The 10,728-nt window shown below is 33.1% G+C and overlaps 1 pseudogene across 1 annotated transcript; it reads right to left on the bottom strand.

Moving 5' to 3' along the window:
- Positions 1 to 6,996: 6,996 nt before the first annotated feature.
- Positions 6,997 to 10,423, bottom strand: LOC145160669 (gamma-glutamylcyclotransferase 2-1-like; annotated as a pseudogene). Its single transcript, XR_013738197.1, has 10 exons — positions 9,968 to 10,423; positions 9,732 to 9,827; positions 9,242 to 9,592; positions 9,082 to 9,158; positions 8,941 to 8,997; positions 8,755 to 8,811; positions 8,605 to 8,645; positions 8,119 to 8,383; positions 7,358 to 7,660; positions 6,997 to 7,205 (listed from the first exon to the last, which is right to left on the bottom strand). The product of XR_013738197.1 is annotated as a gamma-glutamylcyclotransferase 2-1-like (transcript).
- Between the last annotated feature and the right edge of the window lie 305 nt (positions 10,424 to 10,728).

Raw genomic sequence — 10,728 nt, 5'->3', positions numbered from 1 at the left:
GCATAGATTTGAAGTTTTTTGAAATAAGAGTTTTTTGAAATGTTTTATTATTCTAGCATTTTAAAATATTTTGTATCATGAATATTTCATGCATAAAATATTTCGTACATTTTAAAGTGTTCCAAAAAATTATAAAGTTGAATTTATTTCATATACATTTTACCGGTTAAAATTTATATTCAATTTTAATTCGATGTTATAGCGATTGGAACCGGTTTTTAACTTTTTAATAAAACATCATTTTATTATAGAGTTATGGAGTTTAGATTAAGTTTTAAAAATATTTTAAACCTTTAAAAGTTTGGCTATTTAAGAGTTCTAAAATTAAAACTCTTTTTAACAAAAAAAAAGCTCAATTTTTGACATCTTATGTTGGAAACTTTGATATAAAACTGTAAACCTCAAGTTTGATGTTATTTTTTGTCAAAATGTTTTTAGAGGGGAAAACACATTTACATACATATAACATTATAGCAACAAAAAATAAACATCACAAGCATGCATTTTCAAGTGTATAAACAAAGCTATTTTCTAGTAATATTTATTGTGAGCCATCACAACAAATATTAAGTCATTTTCTAAAGGACTTAACATGACACTTCAAGATCTTCAAAAGGCTCCATGTCTTCAGAAGATCTTCATGCTCCATCTTGTTAAATTTTTATAAAAAAAATCAAATACTACTAGTCTAAAAACTAATTTATTACATATAAAATGAACAAATGATATAATACACATTTATCTATTACATCATCATATGAATAAATAAATAACAACCACAAATGTTCTAATGGCTTGTTTATACACAACAAACATATCAATAAAAAACTCTTTGTTTTTTTTTTCTAGGTCAACATTTGTATAACTAAAATGCATGGAAAAATGGTTATATAAAAAATAAACACTTTTAACAACATGTTGCCAAAGAAAATAAATATGGACATTTATTTAGCCAAAAAGAAATCCATTCTTGTTTTCCAAAAACCAAAGATTATCATAATATGAAAAATCATTCTAACATTTAAAAGAGAGATTTAATACCACTGATAAGTTTTGATACATAAAATAGAGATTTTTTTCAAAAAAACCGACAATGAAAGCCTTAAAAACTTCTAATAATCTTCTAGTATATAACAAAACCAAACCATCAATGATCATTTCAAAGACGTTAGAATGATATTAAAACAACCATAGGGTGTTTTAGAATGACAATCTTTAAAGCCTTTGGACCCGCTTGGATTTGGGGTGTTTGTGACAACCCGAAATTTTTTAAATTTTTTCCTTGTAAAGCTCAGCCAGTCAACTCCGCTGAGTATCAGACTCATTTCTGCTATCATTTAGCCTCGTTTAGAGTCCGTTTAAAGGTTCAAAGCTCAATACATTCAAGCATTGAGCATAGGAATGGATCGCGTAAACTTCTAGCACCAAAATCGAGCCTTACACTCCCACATCAGGAGTGTACGGCCACACACATGGGTGTGTGGCCGCACACCCCTCTCCTGGCAGCACATTCAAGAGTATAAGTTTGGGACTTAGCCTTCATTCACCCCTTTTCACACTCCTAAGCCTAGAACTCGATTTCTCTCTCAACTATCATCCGATTTGCAGCCTAGATCTTCGAGTTTGTAAGTGTTCTTCCTTAGATTTGTTGTTAATCTTTGTAAACTAGTAACATCCTTTGATTTCATCCATTTGAAATCATATTTTGGCTAGATCTTCAAATCTTCATCCATTTCACCAAGAACACCAAGAACACACACTTGTTCTTGGTGATTTTGAGCCTTCTCGAGCCTCCGGATCGTAAGTACTCTTTCCTTATGCTTAGATCTTGTAAAGAACACTATTTTAACACCTTAGAAATGCCCAGAACTCAAGAACATATGGTGTGTGCGGCCGCACACACAGGTGTGGTCGTACACCCCTCAAACACCCTCAAAACACCCTAAAGGCTTCCATATTGTAAGTACCATTCCCTAAGCTTGTTCCTTACTAGATATGAGCCTTGGAAAACGTCCAAGCCATGTTCATCAAGGAGTGTGCGGCCGCACACACTCCATGTGGCCGTACACCCCTTTGTTTAGTGCTTAAGGGCCTCCAAAGTGCCTTTCTAGCTTCAACACTTGATGAGCATTAGTCCTACAAGCCTCCCTACCTTTGGAAAACGTCTTTGTGCACTCATGACCATGAGTGTGCGGCCGCACACTCCCTGGCTGCACACTCCTCAAAGTGGCCGTACACTCCCTTTAAGTGAATCACATGTGATTCCAACACTTGGTCAAAGTGTTTCCTAGTCCTGTAAGGTGTTTCCTTGCATTTGGTTGCTTCTAAACACTGTATTTATGCCAATACATGCCATTATATGTCATTTAGGACTCGTTAAGTCTCGGAACTTCATTCGTGGAACTTCTCATCCTTACGCGCATATTCGTTTGAATCACCCACATAAGGTGAGTTCATACCCCTATAATGAATCTTTTAAACTGTTTTAAATGCTTTTAAGGGGGGGGGAATACAAGTTGAACACAATGTTAATTGTGTAATTGTTTGTTATAAACATTTTCAAAAGACTGCTTATGTCATTTATAAGTGGTCAAAACATTTCAAAAACTCTTTTAAAGTTATGTTACTTTATAGTTTAACAAAACTCCATTTTTAAAGTACAAGCATAACTTAGTAGAAAAATGAGTCTTTTCAACAACAGTTCAAGTAGATTACTAGTAAACTATAAGGGGTATAGTTTAGGGGTTTAGTTCATACTATAACTAGAAGATACTAAGATGCTAGATACTAGAGAATACTAAGATACTATAACGAAAAGATACTAAGATACTATAACGAGAACATACTAAGATACTATAACGAGAACATACTAAGATACTATAACAGAACGAACATAATAAAGGTACTATAGCATGGGACAACTACAGGATCTAATTATACCAATGGATCACTAAGTCATTGTTCTAAACAAAAGGTGATAGTTAAATTGGGTATACACGATCATATAACTTTAATGTGAAGTTACATGGCTAGCATTTGTTTGTTGCAGTCGCGTTTGGTTCCCAGAATCTCTTGACAGGGGGAGCATATAGTATGGGTACTAGCCTTCACATTATGACCTTAATAAAACAGACATATTTTAAGGTAATTAGTACTGCAGAATGTCAGTTCATAAGACAAATGAGTACTTATATTTTCCAAATACTTTCATGTTGTGACAGTTCCACTTGAAAGTTAATACAAACTATCTTCGAGTCAAGATAGTTATAAACTAGGGAAAACTTACATTTTACAACCGACACACAGAACAGTCGAGTCTAGTACATTCAGTAGAAGGGGGCCTATAATGCTAACTTTATGATTCCTTAGTGTATGCATTCAGGGATATATATTAATCGGATCCGACAGGTAGTAGGATGTGTGCTTTCCACTTCATTTCATGTTCCTTGTTTGGTTGTGGGCTTAGAGCAGATACACCCAGCCTACTATCTATCCGATCTTAGATATATATATATATATGTTTCCGTATACACTAAGTAATAATAAGGGGTACCAGGTATGGGCCAGGTCATAGGACACTAATTCAATGCACCGTTTTTCTAGTACACAAACATACTTTTCAAACAAGAACTTTTGGTATACAAAACTAGAAACTTACCAGTAAAGGGTTTAATCCATTTTTATTAAACCAGTATAACTTAAAGGACCTTAGGTGGTTAATTCTATAATACCTTAGTTTATACATCAGGGTTATATATAATTAATATCCGATAGGTAGTTGGATGTGTGCTTTCCGCCTCATTCCCTGTTCCTTGTTTGGTTGTGGGCTTAGGGCAGATTCATACAATTAACTAGCTATTCGATATTAGATTATATATAGCTAGTATAAACTAAGTGATTACAGAAGGAACTACTGTGGTTACCATTTTTACTATAAGAAATAAGGGTTTTCTTAAAGGATCTTTTCATCAAACATAAAGGAACTATTGCAGTTAACTCCGTGAGTACCGAGTGGATACGCCAGGGTTATATACAACGATGATCTAACAAACAATGGGATGTGTGTCTTCCGCCTCATTTCCTGTTCCTTTTTTGGTTGTGGGCTTAGGGCAGATACACACAACCGATTGTTTGTTTACTCTGAGTTTTATATAACTTGTATTCATTTAATACTCATAGAAAGGACTGTTGAGTCATTTTTACTTATCTTTCATCAAAGCATGAAATTTAGGATTTTCTGGAGGAACAGGCGAACTTTTCTAAACAGAACTTACTACAACTTACTATAACTTTCTACAACTTTCTTACTACTTACTACATCACATAAATCATATGAACTCACCAGCTTAAATGCTGATCTACGCTTTCAAAATAACTTGTATTCTCAGGAGACCAGTAGACAGGTACGCGCTCTGGGAATTCAGGAGATGGAGCAGTATATCTCAAGTCTTGTTTTGTTATTTGCTTTGTAGTCTATGTTATGTGAACTCATACTTTGTAAACACTTTCTTTCTAATGAAATGGTTGTTTATTACTTTACTTACTATGATGCATGTCTTGTGATACTTAACATGACGTCCTCCACCCCAGAACGTTTCCGCTGTTCCGGTTTTGGGGTGTGATAGTGTTAAAGTAGATGGAAAGAACAAGAAGCTTGATATTCTCTACAAGTAATCCACCAACAAGAATATGGTACCCAAAATGCTAGTTTTATTCTTGTAATACGTTGTTCTTTAAGCCATTAAGTTCTTAACAAATAAGCACTAAAGGTAGACACAAAGTGAAGCACCAAAAGCCAAGTAATGAACCTCAAAAGGAAGAGAGCTTTTCTTCTTTACTACCTACGATTTTTTTTTGCAAGGAAGAGAGGAAAGAAGACTTTAACAACTAGCTCATTTCTCATGCATAAGGCACCCTTATATACTTCCATTCAAAGTAAGGTCAAACCATTAAAATACTATAAAGTATTATAAAGCATAAAGGAAAGGAAGACAAAGCATGAGGACATACATGGGGAAACTATGTGAGTAATCTCCTATGCCTTAGCCATTTCGGTCATTGAGAGAGGATAAGACAAAAATTGTCTTCCAACCTTTTTAACCATGGTAGAGTAAGTCATTGATTTAATCATAGTTAGCCAAAGTTTCCAAAACATTATACATGACCTATTATATGTGACCATATCATATAATGACTAGTTTGTTGTTTCTTTTATTATCATTTTCATAAAATAATAATTATTTTCTAATTAAATACAAGAGTTGAATTTATTTATTAATAAAAAAATTACTTAATAAATATTCACTAAGTACCAACTTGATTAAGGTGCGACCCTATAGGATCATATGTCATTAGCAATATCACTCAATAATGATTCTTGGGCATATAGATCCAACACGCACAACCCAACATTTCTGCTTGCCAGCCTAGGGTGTGACAGATTGGTATCAGAACGATTGGCTATAGAGAACTAGTACTTTCTTAGGAAAGCGTGACTATAGCATATGGCTAATTCTTAGGTTAGTTATATTCCTTAAATTACAAATAAAATGTATTATTGATTATACTACTGATAGACTACTTACGAGAATGGTGACTAGTATGGATTTTGTCACTTAGGTTGCTGGATTTCAGAAAAGCTATACGCCGAAATGATCCTATCCTCCAACTATCTTTACTGGTTGGTGCCTTATTAGCTGGATTTGAAGTATCAAACAAAAATTAATAATACATATGAACACAACAAACACAAGATATAGTTATATACATAAAGACTCGGACCTGCAATATATATATATATATATATATATATATATATATATATATATATATATATATATATATACTAACCGTTTACCCGCGCCAAGCGACGAGTACGAATAATTTATTTCAGAAATTAGTTTCTCGAGGTGATTGATTATTTTGCGTAAATAGTTTAACATATGTAAACAATCATCAATTAGAGTCATCCTAGCATAAACGAAATCAATAAGAATTAAAAAGGAAACGTTGGGATTGTTTACAAATGTACTACATTTGATGCATAAATTTCACTTCCGTTGAATTATTCGCCAAACTTCACTAATACTTTTGTATTGACACGTGATATCACCTAGACAACGCCATATAAAGCTGGGCATGCATTCGTTTCAATGATTATGGTTTAAGCACATTGCTTTTTGGGTTAATAATAAAAATAAGTCAGTACAACATGAGGGACATGGTGTTCTAGTAGAATTTTGTTTTTAACGGCCATAAAAAGTAATAAAATAAAGTTGAGTATGTTGTCATTCCACACAGTTTAGTAGGAAATCGGTTTTTGGAAGGGGCGGCGAATGGTTTCAAAATTAATTTATTTTAGTTGGCTTGTAATGGGTCGTAGATAAGAAAGGGGGTTGAAAATTGTTGCTTACAATTTTCGATATTAACACACACATTCAAACTTATTAGTAGAGAAATGATAATCCAAGAACTAAAGCACCTATGGAAGTTATCTAAGATTTGTTTATTTATAGAAAATGGATCAAGTATGTTGCGTCTAATTGTTACTACTTTTGTCTAAAATGCAATATTTCGTATTCAAGTTTAAAAATGAAACCTATTTTTTCTTTTAAATCATTTTTATTATACTATAATTAGTTAGTTAATTAAGTCTATTTATGCAAGGTTTTACCCAAAGATTTGATAATATTAAACAAATTAACAAATATAGTCGAAGGATGGAAGAACTACTACCAAAAAGTCCTATCACTATCTCATGTTAATTTCGATGATAAAAGTTAAGTTATGTTTCATTCCTTTGAAATATTTGACAAAAATATCTCGTCTCATTTTATTTTCCAACATTAAAAACAATGTTTTTTTTTAACTTCAGTTTATCTATATGATGATAAATCTATAAAAGGAAACAATCATAATAGTTTACATTGTGACTAATAGAAATATGTGTGCTGATCTAAAATATGCAAACATAAAGGGAAAGAATAAGAGGGAAAGAGACAAATTCAGTTTAATAAAATCTTTAACCCTAAAGTATTCCATCATATAAATCTTCCTCCTCATAACAGTGTAAACATTGCAATATCATGTATTAAGAGGATACATTGATGTTACACCTGACAATTATTGCAAGAGTCTAGTTAACACAATTTATAATTATATACACAATAGTTTTCGCTTCTTTGCATCAATTGACTGGCCTCACCCTATAAGATCACAATTAACAGAAACAACTAAGTAGATGAAACAAATTGATTAAGACCATTGAAGTGAAAAACATGAAAAACGGAAAATGGTTGAGATGACATATACAAATTTCTGAATAAAAAAAGAAAATCAATAAAGTTAGTTCTCCTACCAAGGTGACAATGTGCAATACCACTTTGAAGACCGATTGGGAGCTGGCAGACGCAGATCTTGTCATTAGAACAAACTGAAGATTGAAAAAATATCACCTGGTCCGAATAAGCAATATATGCATTAATAAATCATGAATTAGATGTGAAACATTGATAAGCATGAAATCCCAGAAAATCATCAAAAGGACTTATTTCCTTGTCTAGATTTCCATTATTCCAGTTAATTGTAAATGACATTCCTATGCCCCACAACAAAATGGCTTGTGAACGGGTGTGAATATCCAAGTGGTGGCCACTACAAGCTGCAAAAATATAAAAAAGTCATCACTCTACACTTAAGTGTAATAAATAACAACCCAATATAAGAATGAACATCTTATATGAAGGTAAGGGCAAAATTGTTCATAGTTCAACCAAGCCATCAAAAGAATATAACATCAACATAAAGGGCTTAATCATCCAAAGAAGGGGCACAATGCAGATTGACCAATCCAAAGTCTATAATAATCATCGTAACTTTAGCCATATTTACTTCACCATGAAGATCTTAATCAATAAACAAACTCATTTTCCTTATTTTATACTCTTTTTAACCATAAGTCATAAGAAAATTTCCCTTTTCCCTTCCTTTAGTCTCTTATTAACCATCAGGTGTAAGTTGTAAGAGCATCCCAAGAAACAAAGATAGATATATAAATAGAAAACCATTACTTTAGTAATAATTAACAAAAGTTAAATCAAACAGCTGGAAATATTTTACCTTTAATCCAATCTGAATAGAAGCCTACAAGTAAGTGACCAGCATGAAGCTCTATGATCACAACTCGCAATCATTGAGTCATTCCTAACCAACCTATGCCATAATGCAAGTCTAAATAGAATAGAAAGCCCATGACAAAAACAATGCTCATCTATCTGAATCTGAAAACATGGCACACAAAATTCAGTTATATAAAAGAATGTAATGTTAAAAAGGAAACATATGTACCCGATTGTCAAGAATTTGTGGTCTCTATCCTTCACAGCTGCTCAAAAAAAATCACCAAAATTGAAATCTTTATAAGTAATACATTAATTAGTTTTATTCACCATTCACCATTTTATCTTTTTATCTTAACTTCAAGTACCAAATTAGTCATCAATTTTTAAACGAAAACCACTTTGAAGTAAATGCATTCTGTAAGCAATAACTCCTGATAAAGTAGCCTCACTAATTTTATTCAAATGTCAAGATTAAATGGCTTACACAATAACTCCTGATAAAGTAGCCTCACTAATCTGTCCTTCCTGAATCAAGAGATAACAAAATGTCTGCTTTTAATTTTGTGTTTTTTAAAAGAGAATAATCCGTTATATAATTGAAAAATGAATATATGTATCTCAGAAGTATATTCACCTTGAAAAAGTCTACAGTGGTCTTCTGATCATATTCGCATTCTCTGTTCTCTAAATACTGAAAGAAATAAGAACCAGGTAAGATAAGTTCTTCTGATATGACATGTGTCTCTAAAGAAAGATTAAAATATAACTTTTTTTATTTTGTTTCCAAAATGTAAAACATGTAATGGAGTAAAAAACATACCGCCATTGCCAATCTTTATTTCTCCTCACCTCCTTTTACACAATACAAAGCGCCCCACTGAAAGAAAGATTAAGAATTAGCTTTCAGAAGTCCCAGAATCAACTGAAAATCGTGGAAAAGTTGAAATTTGGTGTTACTTACACATACAGCTCCTTCCTTATATTCAAGTGTGCACGTTCTTGCAGGGTCCTCAGGTGTACCTCTATGATCAATGAATGCTGTGGCATAATAACATGATATTAATTAATAACCAGATTAAGATAGAAATGTATAAATATGAAAACAGGTAAAGTCTGCATACCAAGATCAAACACACACCTGTAATTCTTGATGTACCCTATCATTTTATCATCATAATCAAACCCAGGGTTCCATACCAATGAACCATAGCCAAACAACCAGAAAACCATGATGAACTCCTCACAAATAACTTAAGTTATTTCATTAACTTAAGTTTTTAATACTAAATTGACATGAATATGAGGCACAAACCAACCTCTGTTCCTGCTATACCCATGGCGAATCCGATATCTGATTCATGTAAAGCTGGAGCATCATTTGTCCCATCATCTGTGACTGCAACAACTTCAGACAGACCCCTCAAATGCTCTACAATCTTTAACTTGTCTGTTGGTGATGATCTAGCCACTACCTGTAATGTACTTAAGGATTGTAAGTCATTACTTGTCTTGGAGAACTAACCACCTATTCTCCTGAGTTTCAAAATAAAGGAAAAGAAAAAAAAATAGTTACATTTTGATCTAGCCATCACCACGTTTTTTTGTTTGTACCTGAATTCTCGGTGCGAGTTCACGTTTTTCTACATCTGATTTAGCACAGTAATCCCAACTGCTAAACAAATCTCCACCGCTTCCTTAACCCCTGGCCTAAGCGGATCCTTAATACCAACAACCGCAATCAACATATACCCACAATCAAGAAACTCAAAAATCGGGGATTGAGAAAAAAGTTATGCATATAAAGACTGAATAGTATCTGAAAAAATCAAGAATCGGCTTATAATTACCTTCAAGTTATTCAATGTGCTTGACAATTTACAGAGGATAAATGACTTGGGAAAAGAAATCGATGATGTTCACAGAGGATAAATGACTTGGGAAAAGAAAGCGATGATGTTCATTTGAAGATGTCGATGGTGGTTTTGTACATTTTTGTGTGTGTGGTCGTGAGGTGTTTAGGAGTTTGTAATCACAGTAAACGGGGACATACCTCGTTGTAGGCATCTCGAATACACGGTAATTTGAAATTAGGGTTTCCATTTCATTCTGATGGCGATCGCGAGAGAGAGAAAGAGAGGCGAGAGAGATCACTGCATCTTTGGTGGGGGAAGTCGGCAGCCGTGGACCTTCGGTGGGAGACATTGGTGGAGATCACTGCATCTTTGGTGGAGACGATGAGAATTGGTTTGATGGCGGCTGTGTGTTTAGGAGATTAGGGTAAGATCCGTATAGTGTGCAGTGTAATAGGTATATCCGTGTAGTGTAATACATATAAGATTGGTTATATGCTTAATATTATTGTACATGAGGTAATATGTGTTGTACCTCTTAATTTTTAAGAAATTTGCAATATCCTTAATAATATATATATATATATATATATATATATATATATATATATATATATATATATATATATATATATATATAACCCAAACATATAAAAAACTCGAACCCTCGATGAGAATACAACACAAGGTTTTAGGTCAAATACCTTAGCTAATTTTTGTTGTACATCCGCCGAACCACAACTAAACGTAAACCGATC

This window comes from Lactuca virosa, chromosome 2, assembly GCF_052849685.1.
Source record: "Lactuca virosa cultivar CGN04683 chromosome 2, Lactuca_virosa_CGN04683_v6, whole genome shotgun sequence".
Classification (NCBI taxonomy): Eukaryota; Viridiplantae; Streptophyta; class Magnoliopsida; order Asterales; family Asteraceae; genus Lactuca; species Lactuca virosa.
The sequence above is the reverse complement of the archived record's forward strand: the minus strand, read 5'-3'. Positions and strand labels throughout refer to the sequence as shown.